General features: G+C 33.7%; 1 long non-coding RNA gene across 1 annotated transcript; it reads left to right on the top strand.

The window, feature by feature from the left end:
* Positions 1–14,296: 14,296 nt before the first annotated feature.
* LOC134230026 (uncharacterized) lies at positions 14,297–15,979 on the top strand. Its single transcript, XR_009984270.1, has 3 exons — positions 14,297–14,797; positions 14,895–15,059; positions 15,220–15,979. It is a non-coding gene; the product is annotated as an uncharacterized LOC134230026 (long non-coding RNA).
* Positions 15,980–18,294: the final 2,315 nt, after the last annotated feature.

The raw sequence follows: 18,294 nt of genomic DNA, 5'->3' as shown, positions 1-18,294 counted from the left end.
CCAAACTTTGTCTTACTGTCGGGGGTTCGAATCCCGCTCGGGGCGTTCCCCAAATTTTTTCTTTGTTTTTGTCTTTTTTCAGTTGCAAATTACTTTTCACTCTTTTATAACATGTGTGGAACATTTTGCCGATTTTTTAAAGCTATATTTGGAGATATTTTGTGAAATACCTGGAACAATCACGATCTGTGTTGTGAAACTACTGTAAATGAACGTAAACGAAAAAATACATTCTGAAATCTATTTCATGGGATGCCGCAGCATAGAACTCTAAAGGAAAGTCGGTCGGAAGACCTACTTGTTGCCCTAGCAACAAGAACGCATCTAGTTAAGGTCTTCCGTCTTCACGGAAGACCTTATAGTGATTCTACTGTTTCTTATTATTATTCTTATTATTCTTTTTTTTGACAAAATTTTGTGCAGGCGATTTCTCAAAAACTATTCAGCGGTTTTTCATGAAATTTTCACAAAATATGTGTCATTATATGAAGTTGTTACATCCGAAGAGAAATTTGGAAAATTCGCTTCTGGTGCCAAGTTATGGACAATTTCCTGATTTTAAAATGCGATTTTGTCGCCCCTTTTTATCAAAAATGGCTAAAGATATGAACTGGAGACTTATTGGAGATGATAGATCATAACTTTGTGGTTTGCAGAATTGCCTTTTCGTGTGTCGTCAGTACTTCCGGTCGTTACGAATTGCAAACTTTAAAAAATCGTATTTTCAAACTTTTTTGTTTTTCAGTATTTTTCATTTATATTTGGTATGGTAATAGAAGCCGTCCGTATAATGCTTACTATATAATTTTTTTGAATGTTTATAAAGCTAAAGTCTAGATATTAGCATTCAAAAATCTGAAGCGGGTCCAAAATGGCGGCTGTCTCTGTCAACGCCGACATTTCGCAATAGTGGTTTACGGAGGCAACCGTGCGTTTGCTTTAACGAAAGTAATATAAGAATAAATGAAATGTAAAGGAATACTTGGATTGTCACGTCGTAGTTTCGTTGCATTTCTGTGTCAAACTAACGTCTTCTATAATTGGTTTTGGCTGGTTTTCAAAGTACAAAAGACGATTGTGCAAAATGTGCAAATGAAATTCGATACTTATATCTTTGTACATCACGAAAAACAGATCTTAAATCATACTTATAAGTAATACTTTCTCAAAAAAGAATATCAATTAATATTGTCAGTATAAATCTTAACCACTGTTTTTCCTATGCATACTTGTGTCATATTAAACTAATAAATAAGACAAAAATAAGAAAACGATTTTTTAAAGATCGCTTCATGGAGTTTATTTTTTGCATTCTTGTTTCAAAGACCTGATTAAAGTTATTGAGCATAAATGATTCCTGATTCCTTGACCATCAAAGGTCGAGCCATGTTTTTCGGCTGAAAAGTTTCAACCTTTTTCGATTAACTAATCGGGATAGTTCAGTTTTGGGATAAACAGGAAATTGAAAAAAAATTATAACCGTTTCACCGCTTTAGTGTTACATGCATATATACAATATGGAATTTTTAAAATGTGTTAAATATACTTTCTAAATCTCGAATCTTAAGGCTATAAGAACGTTCTTTTTTTAATTTCATTGAAGCTATCACACCTATTACATAGAACATTCCATAGAAAAGCGCGAAGATTAACTCCTGGCGTTTGGCGGTAAATTTTGAATAGTGACCTGTCTTTCATAATTTTTAAGAGAGAAGCATATTAGTTAATATATACAAGTAGATTTAGAGTAGAGGCCGCGCTAGCGTAATATTTAGTGCGTTGGAATTTCATGCTAGCGTGTGCAAATCTTTTTTTTTTACTTTTTCAGCTCGATTTTACGTTCTTTCCGGAATCCCCCTTGTGTGCAAATCTTTTTTTTTACTTTTTCAGCTCGATTTTACGTTTCTTCTTCTTATTATTATTATTCTTTTTTTTTTGACAAAATTTTGTGCAGGCGATTTCTCGAAAACTATTCAGTGGTTTTTCATGAAACTTTCACAAAATATGTGTCATTATATGAAGTTGTTACATCCGAAGAGAAATTTGGAAAATTCGCTTCTGGTGCCAAGTTATGGACAATTTCCTGATTTTAAAATGCGATTTTGTCGCCCCTTTTTATCGAAAATGGCTAAGGATATGAACTGGAGACTTATTGGAGATGATAGATCATGACTTTGTGGTTTGCAGAATCGCCTTTTCGTGCGTCGTCAGTACTTCCGGTCGTTACGAATTGCAAACTTTAAAAAATCGTATTTTCTAACTTCATTGTTTTTCAGTATTTTTCATTTATATTTGGTATGGTAATAGAAGCCCTCCGTATAATGCTTACTATATAATTTTTTTGAATGTTTATAAATCTAAAGTCTAGATATTGGCATTCAAAAATCTGAAGCGGGTCCAAAATGGCGGCTGTCTCTGTCAACGCCGACATTTCGCAATAGTGGTTTACGGAGGCAACCGTGCGTTTGCTTTAACGAAAGTAACATAAGAATAAATGCAATGTAAAGGAATACTTGGATTGTCACGTCGTAGTTTCGTTGCAGTTCTGTGTCAAACTAACGTCTTCTATAATTGGTTTTGGCTGGTTTTAAAAGTAGAAAACAAAAGACGATTGAGCAAAATGTGCAAATGAAATTCGATAACTTATACCTTTTGTACATCACGAAAAACAGATCTTAAATCATAGTTATAAGTAATACTTTCTCAAAAAAGAATATCAATTAATATTGTCAGTATAAATCGTAACCACTGTTTTTCCTATGCACACTTGTGTCATATTAAACTAATAAATAAGACAAAATAAGAAAACGATTTTTTTAAAGATCGCTTCATGGAGTTTATTTTAGCATTCTTGTCTCAAAGACCAGATTCAAGTTATTGAGCATAAATGATATCTGATTCCTTGACCATCGAAGGGCGAGCCATGTTTTCGCCTGAAAAGTTTCAACCTTTTTCGATTAACTAATCGGGATAGTTCAGTTTTGGGATAAACAGGAAATTGAAAAAAAATTATAACCGTTTCACCGCTTCAGTGTTACATGCATTTATACAATATGGAATTTTTAAAATGTATTTAACATACTTTCAAATCTCGAATCTAAGGCTATAAGAACGTTCTTTTTTTAATTTCATTGACGCTATCACATCTATTACATGGAACATTCCATAGAAAAGCGCAAAGATTAACTCCTGGCGTTTGGCGGTAAATTTTGGATAGTGACCTGTCTGTCATAATTTTTAGAGAGAAGCATATTAGTTAATATAAACAAGTAGATTTAGAGTAGAGGCCGCGCTAGCGTAATATTTAGTGCGTTGGAATTTCATGCTAGCGACTTGGGTTCAATCCCCCTTGTGTGCAAATCTTTTTTTTTTACTTTTTCAGCTCGATTTTACGTCTTCTTTCCGGAATTGGACGGAAGACCTCTCGTTGCTCGCAACGAGTTTCTCATCTAGTTATTATTAAGGTCTTCCGTCTTCACGGAAGACCTTATAGTGATTCTACTGTTTCTTATTATTATTCTTATTATTCTTTTTTTTTTGACAAAATTTTGTACAGGCGATTTCTCGAAAACTATTCAGCGGTTTTTCATGAAACTTTCACAAAATATGTGTCATAATATGAAGTTGTTACATCCGAAGAGAAATTTTAAAAATTCGCTTCTGGTGCCAAGTTATGGACAATTTCCTGATTTTAAAATGCAATTTTGTCGCCCCTTTTTGTCGAAAATGGCTAAAGATATGACCTGGAGACTTATTGGAGACGATAGTTTGTCACTTTGTGGTTTGCGGAATCACCTTCTCGTGCGTCGTCAGTACTTCCGGTTGTTACGAGATGCAAATTTAAAAAATCGTATTTTCTAACTTTTTTGTTTTTCCATCTTTTTTATTTATTTTTGGTATGTTAATAGAAACCCTTCTTATAATGCTAATTGTGCAATTTGTTTGAATGTTGATAAATCTAAACTCTAGATATTAGCATTCAAAAATCTGAAGTGAGTCCAAAATGGCGGATGTCTCTGTCAACGCCGACATTTCGCAATAGGGGTTTACGGAGTCAGCCGAGCGTTTGCTTGAATGAAAGTAACATAAGGCTAAATGAAATGTAAAGGAATACTTGGATTGTCACGTCGTAGTTTCGTTGCAGTTCTGTGTCAAACTAACGTCTACATAATTGATAAAAGACTAAGTGTGCAAAGGAAATTCGAAACCTAATATCTTTTATGCACCATGGAAAAAGAGATCTTTAATCATGCTTTACTATTATGCTTTCTCAAAAAAGAATATCAATTAATATTTTAAGTATAAATCTTAACCACTGTTTTTCCTATGCACACTTGTGTCAAGTTAAACTAAATAATTAAGACAAAAATAAGATTTTTTTTTACAAGATTCGCTTCATTGAGTTTATTTTAGCATTCTTGTCTCAGATTTATTGAGCAAGAATGATATCTGATTCCATTACCGTTGTAGGAGGAGCCATGTTTTTCGGAGAAACATTTCAACCTTTGTCGACTAACTAATCGGGATAGTTCACTTTGGGGATACAAAGGAAATTGAAAAAAGTTAAAAATTCATAACTGTTTCGCCGCTTTAGTGTTAAATGCATATATATACAATATGGAATTTGTAAAATGTGTTAAATATACTTTCTAAACCTTGAATAGACTATAAGAACGTTCTTTTTTTAAACTTCATTGAAGCTATCACACCTATTTAAAAGAACATTTCAAAGAAAAGGCGCCGAGATTAACTCGTGGCGTTTATCGCTGAATTTTGAATAGTGACCTGCCTTTCATAATTTAAAGACAGAAGCACTGTTTTGTACATATATACAAGTAGATTTAGAGTAGAAGTCGCGATGGCGTAGTATTTATTGCGTTGGAATTTCATGCTGGCGACTTGGATTCAATCCCCCTTGTGTGCAAATCTTTTTCAATTTTTCTGCTCGATTTAACGTTTTCCTTCCGGAATCAGACGGAAGACCTCTCGTTGCTCGCAACGAGTTTCATGTCTAGTTCTTATTATTATTCTTTTTTTTGACAAAATTTTGTACAGGCGATTTCTCGAAAACTATTCAGCGTTTTTTCATGAAACTTTCACAAAATATGTGTCATTATATGAAGTTGTTACATCCGAAGAGAAATTTGAAAAAATTGCTTCCGGTGCCAAGTTATGGACAATTTCCTGATTTTAAAATGCAATTTTGTCGCCCCTTTTTCACGAAAATGGCTGAAGTTATGACCTGGAGACTTATTGAAGACGATAGTTTGTCACTTTGTGGTTTGCGGAATCACCTTCTCGTGCGTCGTCAGTACTTCCGGTTGTTACGAGATGCAAATTGAAAAAAATCGTATTTTTTAACTTTTTTGTTTTTCAGTATTTTTCATTTATTTTTGGTGTGTTAATAGAAGTCCTTCTTATAATGCTTACTATATAATTTGTTTGAATGTTGATAAATCTTAACTCTAGATATTAGCATTCAAAAATCTGAAGCGGGTCCAAAATGGCGGCTGTCTCTGTCAACTCCGCCATTTCGCGAGTAGGGGTTTATGGAGGCAGCTGAGCGTTTGATTAAACCATTCTGACATAAGGAAACATGAAATGTAAAAAACTACTTCGACTCTCACGTAGTAGTGAAATGGTTGGAGGAGTTACCTCCCGTTATTTGTTTATATTATAATAGATAATCAATGTAAATATTGTAATTAATTGGTCAATTGACTAAAGAATTATACAAGTATTATTGATAAATGATGTTCTGTTAGAAAATAATAATAGTGTTGCCAAAAGAAAGGCAATCTGTTTTATTTTATCAATATGATATCTGATAACTTATGATCATTGATTAAGTTGAGGTACAAGGGGGCAGTACAGCCAACTGGCTTGTGCTTTCATTTTGGTACAGTATCAATCAAATAGGATTGTGCAAAGTTGCCGTAGTCAGTGACTAGTTAAAATGTTGCTGTGTGACATTAGCTATAGGTTTGTCAATAGTACAAAGTTAAATCATACTGTGTAAGTATATTGTAGCCACTTGGCTAGAGTTATATAGGCAACTTGGTAAGCAGTTATATACCAGGGAGATGTTAAAGGCTAAATCAAGAGGTACCATGCAGATAGATGTTGACTTATATAGTCAGTTGTACGAGTATAGTGAGGCAATTATCATATGGCACCAGGCAGGTGCCGGTATTAACTGAAGATATATAATTATACAAAGCACTTAGGTCATTTGATTTAAAGACACCAGGCAGGTGTCATATTATTATTTGTATATATTGCATTCAATCATATCCCCAGTAAAACTCGGTAATCCGAGCACGGACCTACTGACCGCTCAGATCCGACACATTACAGTAGTACGTTGCAATTGAGTGTCAATCTTAAAACTTAATTTCCGTTTCACTGCTTTATTAGTGTAACTGGGCTAGATACGATATGTAATGTGTATAATTTGTTACATATACTTTCTTAACGTCAAAATAAAATAAAGGCACTAAGAATGTTTTATTTTAAAAATTTAATTGATGCTATCATACCTATCTAATAGATCAGTCCAAAGAAAAGGCGCGAATATTTACTCGTGGCGTTTGGCGCGAAATTATGAATGCTTTTTATAATTCTTAGACAGGTGAACTGTTTCAAAAGTACCGTGGTATACACAAGTACTTATATTTAGAGCAGTACTCCCAATAGCTTAATGGTTAGCGCGTTGGGGATATAAAAGTAAAAAAAAAAGCGCATTAAGGTTGGCGACATGGTTTCAATCCTCCTTGTGACCAAAATTTTGAATCTCTTTTCAGCTCGATTTTACGTGGGGTTCTTTTCCTAAAACGGACGGAAGACCTCTCGTTGCTCGCAACGAGATCGTATCTAATTATTTTTCTTCTTCTTCCTGGGTACTTTTTTGTCCGCGAGTGATCTTGTAAACTGTTCACCCGAAGTAGGTAAAACCTTTTTAGGGTTAGTAGACATGTTATGTAGATTTGCGGAATTAAGGTCATTTTCCGTGCACGTGCTTGCAAGAGCGTGCACGTGCAACACGTGAAATGACCAATATAATAGATATCGCCGTAACTTTTCTATTTTTTAACTATATGCTTTGAAAATCATAATATAAGTAGGCCTATATATAAGTTGTATAGGCATGATGACATGTTCCTCGCGCACGTGCTTGCAAGAGCGCGCACGTGCAATACGTGAAATTACTTATATAATAGACATAGGCGTTACTTTTCTATTTCTTGATGAAATGCTTTGAAACTCATAATTTGAGGATATATTAGTAGTATTGACATGATGACATGGTCAAAATAGCAAGATCTCACGCGCATGCGCGTGCACTTTGCTCTGATTGGCTGAAACAAAAATCTCAATATCTCTTTTGTTTTTTGACGAAATGTTTTGAAATTTAAAACATAGTCATACTTTAGAATACCCTGCAATATGATATACAGAAAAATTAAACAAATCACGCGCATGCACGTGTGCTGCATTCTGATTGGCTGAAACTTTCAATGGCTACATCCCCTTTGTTTTTTGACGAAATGTTTTGAAATTTTAAACATAGTCATTCATTAGGATATCCTACAATAACATAAAGAAAAAAATTACGAAATCAAGCGATTGCATGTGTGCTGCAATCTGATTGGCTGAAACTTTAAAAGGCTATATCTCCTTTGTTTTTTGATGAAATGCTTTGAAATTTAAAACATATTCATGCATTAGGATATTCTGCAATATGATATACAAAAAAATTCATGAAATCACGAGCATGCACGTGTGCTGCAATCTGATTGGCTGAAACTTGAAATGGCTTTAACTCTCTTGTTTTTCAACCAAACAGGATGGGATTCAGAACATAGATAAATATAAGGAACTCCTACAAGAAGGTATGGTCATCATGCACGTGCACGCACGTGCGTGCATTTGGAACGAGTGAAATTAAAAATACACTTAAATGAGTGATTTTTAATACTTTTGGACTGAATGCTTTGATATATAGTATATTTAAATACATGTATATAGATAGTGTAGACAAGATGCTATGGTCATAACGAACATGCATTCACATGCGCACGGGTGCAATGCTAAAATTTGAATATAATTGGTATCCTTCTGGGTAAATTTTGTTAAAGTCTAAATTACCAGAATTTGTCTTATTTAATGAAGCTTACAGGGAATATGGCACCAAAAGGGAGTTGGGGAGCGTTTGGGGAACATCTGTAACGGTTCCCGTTACAATTAGCACTAGTTATTTTTCTTCCTGGGAAAATTTTGTCCACGAATGATCTTGTAAACTACACAACTGACTTAGGTGAAACCTTCTTAGGGTTATTAGGGATGTTATGTAGATTTGCCGAACGAAGGTCATTTTGCGCGCACGTGCTTGCAAGAGCGAGCACGTGCAACACGAGAAATGACCAATATAATGTATATTGCTGTAACTTTTCTATTTTTTGATGAAATGTTTTGAAACTCATAATGTAAGGATATATTAGTAGTAAAGACAAGATGTGGTCAATATGGCAAAATCTCACGCGCATGCATGTGCGCTTCGCTCTGATTGGCTGAAACTAAAGCCTCAATATCTTTCTTGTTTTACGTCATAATCCTTTGAAATTTTGAACTTAGTCATACATTATGAAGATCTACAGCATAATATATAAGAATTATCATGAAAGCACGTTCGTGCGTGTGTGCTTGCAAGAGCACGCACGTGCAACACGAGAAATGACCAATATAATGGATGAAGCCATAACTTTTCTATTTTTGATGGAATTTTTTGAAACTCACTGTGCATGGATATATTTATAGTATAGACAAGATAACATAGTCAAAATAGCAAGATATTACGCGCATGCACGTGCGCTTCTCTCTGATTGGCTGAAACTAAAGTCTCAATATCTTTCTTGTTTTACGTCATAATCCTTTGAAATTTTGAACATAGTCATACATTATGAAGATCTACAGCATGATTTATAAGAATTATCATGAATGCACGTAAATGCACGTGTGCTGCAATCTGATTGGCTGAAACTTTAAATGCCTATAACTTTCTTGTTTCTCAACAAAACAGAATGAAATTTCGAATATGAATAGGTATCATGAATTGCGCACGCGCAATGCATAAAATGAAAAATATATTTGAAAACGGTAACAGTTATATTTTATTACTTGTTATTGATTCATGGAATATAAAGATATGTTAATGGTTTAGACAACATGCCATAATCACCTTGCATGTGCATGCACGTGCGTTTGCTTGCAATACGTAAAATGACAAAAAGTTTATATCATTGTAACTTTTAAAATTCTTTTTGAGAAATCCTGCGATACTGAGCATATACACTAAAAAAAGTTCAAAAGGAAATTGTCACGAAAAGGAAGTTGGGGAGCGTTTGGGGAACATCTGTAACGGTCCCCGTTATAATTAGAACTAGTTTTTCTTCTTCTTCTTCCTGGGTACTTTTTTGTCCGGGAATGATCTTGTAAACTGTTCGTCCGATGTAGGTAAAATCTTTTTAGGGTAAGTAGACATGTTATGTAGATTTGCGGAATCAAGGTCATTTTGCGCGCACGTGCTTGCTAGAGCGTGCACGTGCAACACGTAAAATGACCAATATAATAGATAAAGCCGCAACTTTTCTATTTTTTGATGAATTGCTTTGAAACTCATAATAATAATCTTAAAAAAGTCTCAATGTCTTTCTTGTTCTTTGACAAAATCCTTTGAAATTTTAAACATGGTCATACATTATGAAGATCTACAGCCAGATATATAGGAATTATCATAAAAGCATGCGCATGCACATGTGCTGCAATCTGATTGGCTGAAACTTTAAATGCCTATAACTTTCTTGATTCTCAACAGAACGGGATGAAATTTTGAATATGGATAGGTATGATGGATTACTACATTATGCTACTATCAGAATTGAATGCAAGGACACGCATGCATGCACGTGCACGCGCACAATACGCAAAATGACCAATATATTTGAAAAACGGTCACATTTATATTTTTATGATTTTTCTTATTGATTCTCAGGACATAAAGAAATGTTAATGATTTAGACAACATGCCATGATCATCTTGCACGTGCATGAACATGCGTGCGCGTGCAAGGAGTTAAATGACATATAGTCGGTATCATTGTAGCTTTAATAATTCTTATATGAAATCCTTTGATACTGAGCATATTTTAAAAATGTTTTAAAGGAAAATGGCACAAAAACATATATAACACAGTGCCTAACCTCTGATCTCCTTACCAATAGTAAGCGACTCAGAGTAAATGACGTCCAGTCTCTGCATTCGCTGATTTCTAACAAGCAGAGGGAGGATGAAGATCTTGCCCCCTACCTTTTCTGACATATGGTCCCCCTACTGATGTACAATACATGTATAAGGTGACTTCTGACATATGGTCCCCCTACTGATGTACAATACATGTATAAGGTGACTTCCGGTCTTCTTATTGATGTTCAATATAAGGTGTCCTCTGGTCCCCCTTCTGATGTACAATATAAGGTGTCCTCTAGTCCCCCTACTGATGTACAACACATGTATAAGGTGACCTCTGGTCCCCCTACTGATGTACGATATAAGGTGACCTCTGGTCTCTTTATTGATATTCAATATAAGGTGTCCTCTGGTCCCCCTACTGATGTACAATATAAGGTTACCTCTGGACTCCCTACCGATGTTCAATATAAGGTGTCCTCTGGTCCCCCTACTGATGTACAATGAAAGGTGACCTCTGGTCCCCCTACTGATGTACACTGTAAGGTGTCCTCTAGTCTTCTTATTGATGCTCAATATAAAGTGACCTCTAGTCTCCTTATTGATGTTCAATATAAGGTTACCTCTGGTCCCTGTACCGATGTTCAATATTAGGTGACTTCTGGTCCCCATACTGATGTACAATATAACGTGACCTCTGGTCCCCCTACTGATGTACAATAAAAGGTGACCCTGGTCCCCCTACTGATGTACAATACATGTAAAAGGTGACCTCTGGTCTCCTTATTAATGTTTAATATAAGGTGTCCTCTGGTCCCCTACTAGTTAATGTACAATATAAGGTGTCCTCTGGCCCCCCCAAATGATGTACAATATAAGGTAACCTCTGGTCCCCCTACTGATGTTCAATATATGGTGTCCTCTGGTCCCCAAAATGATGTACAATATAAGGTGCCCTCAGGTCCCCCTTATGATGTGCAATTAAAGGTTACCCTTGGCTCCCTATTAATTTAAAATGAAAGTGACCTTTGATCCCTCTAATAATGTATAATATAACAATAGGGTAAGGTGACCACTGGTTTCTTTCTTGATGTGTATAACATAAGGTTACCTCTGGTCCCCCTAATTACTTTCACGTTTCTGCTAATATATATATATATTAGAAAGTAGATCTGTATAAAGTTAAAAATATGATTATTTTGGAGTAAGACAAAGAAAACTGTCTATCATATAAAATTCAATTAATATATAAGGTGACCTGAGGTCTTCGTATTGATATCGATGAATTTACTTTTGTGCCTTTAAAGGTACTTAGAACAGATTTGAAATTATTATTTTCTCTATAATATTACGACTTATATATTTTAATAGCATTTCACACAAAAATTAATTAAAAATCTTATTTCGTTTAAAAGATATTGAAATTTCAAATTTTTCGGCGGGTTTGATTGACATATCGTTGCACTCTCACAAAGTTAATTTTATTCTTAAAGTAATCCTTAGGAAAAGTGGCAATCTCGTCTTGTATAAATGAAAAATATTAACGTTCGAAAGCAAAACAAACACACAATATATTGTCGATCAGTCCGTGCAGTTGTGGTAAGCAGACTGTGACGATTGAACACACCCGGTGAATTCTAAATATAAACAATAACATAACTCTTGCCCTGTTTACAAAAACTGTGTACATAACACGAGTGTGCTCGATTTGCTAAACTCTGCACGCATCTCTTAGTTCGGAATGACGATACTTGTGAAGGTGTTTTGCTTTCTAACATTTCTACTCTGAATAAAATTATTTTTCTTGATAAAGGTTTTAATATTTCTCATTAAAACACATCAAAAATGCCACTTTTCCTAAGGATTAAGAATAAAGTTCAAAATTGTGAAAGTGCAAGGATGTGTCAATCAAACCCGCCAAAAAATTTAAAGTTTTAATAACTTTTAAACGAAATAAGATTTTTAATTAATTTTTGTGTGAAATGCTATTAAAATAAATAATTCGTGATATTATACAGAAAAAATAAGAAAATATTAACTTCAAATCTGTGTCCAAGTACCTTTAATGCCTGAAGAGTTCCTTAAATGCTTTATTACTACGCAAAATGACGAACTATTTGCGGGGGATCCGAGGTCCTAGTTGAGCGTACGTTTTATCCTTCTGCAATACGAAAACGATAGATCACATAAGCTATGTCCACTGGGTAAAGGGGTAAATATGGGATAAAGAAAAATGTCTAATATGTCTTAAAGTCTATGTCCAATATTAGTTGCAGCTCTGCAGCTATGTCCATTGTCTATATTTAATGCCATACGATTGAGCCTTGGGTACGACCTAACTCCAGTTTTGGCACGACTCGGTTTGGGTACGAGTTGACTCGATACCGCCTCCATCATGATGGACAACAGGAAAAGGCATACTGCAGTCCTTTTGATGTTAATCTTCTGTGTTACTTGTACAAGTAAGTAATGACTGTTATAAACCCAAAGGTAGACTTGGGGGTGGGATGTGATTTTTACCACTTCTGCTGAGAAATGGCTTTCAATTACAGGGTTCCATGTTCGTTCGCCCAAAAAATGTTCCCCCGATATCCCGTTCGCCCGTTTTTCGTTCGCCCGATTTCTAGTTCGCACAGGGTCCTTCGCACAGGGTCCGTTCGCCCAAATTTTATATAATATAATATAATGAATTTCTTTTTACATTTTTGGTACATTCGAAATAATACTGACTGATTGTGCATACATACATACATACATACATACATATATATATATATATATATATATATCGTCTCGTATCCTATTTTCGACCGTATTGTATTTTCGACCTATTTTTCCCAATCTGCTTCCCGTTCCGATTCCGCGCGGTAGAACATTATTTTCGGTTGCTACACTTGGAAAAATATCTTTGAAGCACAACTGTAGTGAAAATACCCAAAATAATTAATTCAACGGATTTTCCCCGATGGTTTTAGTCCGATGTCAGAAATTCTAGTCTTTTTACTAATGCACATTTTATCTGTTGATTAATCAAAGCCGTAATCGTTTAATTACAAAGATTTTTTGATGACATTTTTCCGAAAGAAAATTAAGATCTCTGTCAAAAAGACGCATGAATATTGTAATGAATGGGTGGATCAAACAAATTTTTTTCTTCCTTAAATATGGGCATTTTCTTACAGATTTTTTCTAAAAAATACAATGTAATTTCATTGATTTATTTTTGGAAATGCACAGATACTGACACATGGGTTTAACCAACGAATAAATGTATTTGCAACCAAAATATGCAACTTGTTCAAATTTTTTTTGAAAGACAGACAATCGTATTTTTATTGTTTGGAATATCCAATGGATATTTATAGCCAATACTGATTAGGCGTTGTTACTATATTTAGGTCGAAAACACAAGACGCTAATATTTTTCTAAGGAAAACTGCGCCCTCTCCATATTATGGCATATAAATAAAATAAACACAAAACGGCAAGCTGGGTTATATCATTTTATTTATAGACACATATGCTAAAATTTTAAGCCCATTTTTTTTTTAGATTCTATAACTTTTGCAATAAATTAATAAATAACATCTTAATAGGTCGAAAATACAATACGCCAGGATATATATATATATATATATATATATATATATATATATATATATATATATATATATATATATATATATATAAGCACTAAAAAACCAACAACACTGTATATCCTAAATGTCGGATCTACCAATTAGATACAAGGTCACGGATGGAAATTTATATAAAGCACTAAAAATGACCAACGACACGAACAATAAAAATTGTCAAATTTTCGGGACGCCCTGTCCCTTCCTCATTTTTCTTTGATTATTCTTTATTAAGTAAAGTTACGCCATTTTGAGAGAATGAAACAATGTACGATTTACTGATTGTCGTAATTAATTAGCATAATTGATTCGTTCAATTATGTAAATCGCACTTCACCCGAGTATACCCGATAGACCGGACGCATTTCATAGCGGTCCGGATTTCTTTCTTTATTAGTGTTCTTAAAAATTTCCAATTCAAGGCCAAAAAAAATTAATAAATTGTTTCTCAGGCACCGCCGCATCGGTAAAATCAGAGCCGCATCAACTTTTTTTACCATTATATTTTTTCCGGAATTTTCGTATCTTATCGTTATAGGTTTTTTCTTTTATCCAAACAATAACAAACGCTTAAGTGACTCGGAATAAAATGAAAGTCTATGTCAATAAAAACGTGATTTTTCGCGGGATATATCGATCATGTCGCTGTTATCAGCTCAGATTGTGAGTGGAACGTCCATAATATTACCATGGAGTATAATTGGGGGGTATAGCGACAGTTGTTCAGTGGGGGAATTTTACGAAGACCTGAAACGTGGCAAGTTGGACTTGGAATTTTTCACTTTCCCAGAAAAGTTGTTAATCCCCTTGTACTGTAGAAGTCGGTCGCTCTAAAACAGATTCATTTGATCGTGTTATGCCTTCAGTGCGCTTATCAGAAGTAGTGTCTCTATTCGGACGTTACATAAGATTTACAGTAAGTATTGGTTCAGAAAATAAATTTTTGTTCTGAAGTTTAGAATGATAATGTACAGTACATACATTTATCAAAACAGTTTGCTCTAACTTTGTAGGCCAGAGTTAAAAGCCTTTTTAGAACATTGTACTACATCCAGGTCTTACTCCTTTTGCATTAAAAAATGTGCTGATCCAAGTTGTTCCATCTGTACTAGGCCACGCTTGCCTCCTGAGGTTTTTGAGCAGTTACATCGATTTCCAGACCCAATACTGAGTACCTGGTACCGTATTTAAAGTTTCAGCTTATGATATATGTGTATTTTCAAATAATTTTTATAGAAAATAAAGATCAGTATAGAGAGATATTTGAAATATGAATAGAATAATACATGAAATACAAGTTACAGATTTCAATTTTAAAAAGGATACTTTTTTAAATAGGTGAAGATGGGCACTACAAGTCATTTGATGAAGTTTATGGTAGTGAAACTACGGAGGAGCACAGGCCATCTCTTCAGCGAAGGGCTACAGCGAATCCAGGTCATGGGATACCATTTTCCCCAAGTGTGCAAGCAGCAAAAACAGTAAAGTGTGTGTTTATTTGTACAGAATGTGAAAAACCTTGTGTAGTATATGCTGCTAACAAATTGTCAGAGCAGGAAATGGCCACTATAGAGCGCATTCAGCAGTTAATTCAATATACGTGTGGGTCATCCCTGCAAGAACTTAAGACTGCCGATAACAGAACACCACAAGTGAATGCTTTATTAGACAAATGTTTCACCAGGGCCAACTCAACATGTGAAATGTCATTAGAAGTTCCATATTTCAGTTCAGGATGTTTCAAGGACTTGTGTTTTCACTGTGGTGAGGAAGATGAGCTGCAAATGAAGCAGGGGCATATCCCATGTGTCTTAATTGTTCCTCTACAAAAACTCTTCCTTTGAAAAGGAAACATGTTAATCTTAAAGAAACTGTTAAAACAAAGACAAGAAGGAAATAAACTGTGCTTTTGTATTTGATTAATGAATATGCTATTAAATACACAATAAAAAAGTAACACAACAAGCTATTTCTAAATTTGATGCCTTTATTTGAAATTTATTAAAAAAAAAAAAAAAAAAAAAAAAAAAACCTGCCTGCCTCATCAAAATTTTAAAAATTTGGCCCGAGAAACAATTAATTAATTTTTTTTGGCCTAACATGTAATTAAGTATGTAAATATCTAGTGTTTAGTAGTTTAGTAGTAGTCCTAGTTGTTTTTGTTTCTCTTTTTCCTTTGTTCTTATGACTTTTTAACTTTTTTCTTTGTCCTGAGGAAGGGACAGGGCGTCCCGAAAATTTGACAATTTTTATTGTTCGTGTCGTTGGTCATTTTTAGTTCTTTATATATATATATATATATATATATATATATATATATATATATATATATATATATATATATATGTCACATAGGGTCAATCAAAGACCTGACAGGCCTGTTTGGAAATGTTGCCAAAATGGTATGTATAATTTGTATAAGATAAATTTTATGAGTTTTCTGAGTATTTTTACTTAAATAAACCTATAAAAGTAACATAGTTATAAATAATTCAATATTTTGACTCAAATATTTCCTTAAAATATAAAAGGTAAAACCTTCAGGATCCGCTGCTCAGTTCTATAAGGGATCTATTAACGTCTCAGTCCCTTTATTGTTGTCAAAACATAACCCAATTCGTAAAAACAACACGGGTGTATCCCCCCAATTAACATTGATATTAGTCATCTAATTAACTATAGTGCAAACACTTAATCATTAATAAATGCATTAGAATCAAATCAAAAATTGATTAAGACTAAATAAACATTGTTCCTGGTTTGAGATAAAAAAAAAAAAATAGGAAAAGGAAATAAAGGAAATGAAAATATATGTTAATCTTTATTTCAAATAAGTTAATATATATAAGTATATATAATATAATATATAAGTATTTGGCGAAACTTTTGTAGGGCGAACAAGATTTTGGGCGAAGAAATTTTTGGGCGAACGGAACCTGCGAGAACGGACTCCCGCGAACAGGCAGATCGGGTGAACGAACCTGTTACTCAATTACAGAAACTTGACAGTTACAGAGTAAAGAACATCTCTGTTCTTCAGTCTTCCTGCCTTACCAGCTAAAAATGCAGTTAAACATAATAAATAAGATTAATATTTAGTAAAAATGTTGCATGGGTTGATTTCGACCGGCCTTGGGGTATTTTAGCATAAAAAAAAAAGATAACTCATGCATTGCAAATTTTATAAACATGATGAATCAATGTCAGACACCTCGGCCTAGTTATAGCAATGCTCATGAAAGTTTAAGTATCAAATTATCTTTAAATAAATTATATATTTAACATTGCCTATTATTACTGATTACAAAACACCAACAGTTTTTAATCTATCTTGAAAATTAAGAAAGATAGAGCATATTAAACATTGGTACCCTCACATATTTTTTTAACTCAATTTTCATGTTTGAGTAAAAAGTGACCCCTTTAAATACTTGATTAAATTTCATGATTTTTGGTTGATATACAGTTAATATGTGTTTAGGGATGACTAAAAAAGAATACTGAAGAAACAGGAAGGGGTTTTAATATTACAGGAAGTGTATATTTAGTATTGAAGACACCTACCCTATGAATTTTAACCCACATTTTCTCTTACGTGTGTATGAAAGTGTACATGAATATGTCTTTTATTTTCTACTTAATATGTTGGACATAAAATAAGAACATGAAACATAGAAGATTTATAAGGTTAAAAAAAAAAATATGTTTGTTTCCTGTAACATTCCCAAAAAATTTAGGGTCGGTAGGTCGGGAATCCTTTTTTTTTTTTTTTTTTTTTTGCTTATGAATGGTCAAACATCCCCGGACTGAATATACCAGGTGTCATGTTTACAGTGGACACCCAACATGGCATCCAAATGGCTGCCAAGCGACAGAAAACGAACTTCAGAAAGTTGTAGGGGGAAATTGTTGTTACAATAATGATTACCACTTATATTTAAGGTAAATGTAAACTAGGTTGACATATTTTATGTCTCAAGTTAAGCTACAAGCTATTTTTCTTTTAAAATAAATGGAATCAGCTGATTGATCAAACGCAGTTTTGCCATTTGTCAGGAAAAAAAATTCACCCGGGGATAATTTGAAAGGGTTGATCGGGTTACAGGAAACAAACATTTTTTTTTTTTTAGGCCTTATTAACAATAAATGAGTGTTGCTATCAATATGCTGAAAATTATTACAAAAAATATATATAGATTAATATTAATTAAATTATATGGATTTATATAAAATCAGATTTTTTGTCATTTCTCAAAAACTTGATCCAGCATTAAATAAATAAATAAAATCCCTTTCAATTAATATATAATTAATATATCAAAATGGAAATATGTATTGATGTTATATTCCCCACCTAAAGTAGTTTTCACTTGCGATTTTTTTATACAAACAAAGAAATTCCTGGGAAAATTC

Source organism: Saccostrea cucullata, unplaced genomic scaffold, assembly GCF_032062105.1.
Source record: "Saccostrea cucullata isolate Sc308-1 unplaced genomic scaffold, CSIRO_AGI_Scuc_v1 ctg4617, whole genome shotgun sequence".
NCBI classification, from domain to species: Eukaryota; Metazoa; Mollusca; class Bivalvia; order Ostreida; family Ostreidae; genus Saccostrea; species Saccostrea cuccullata.
Note: the sequence above shows the minus strand (reverse complement) of the source record. Positions and strands in the feature narration are given on the sequence as shown.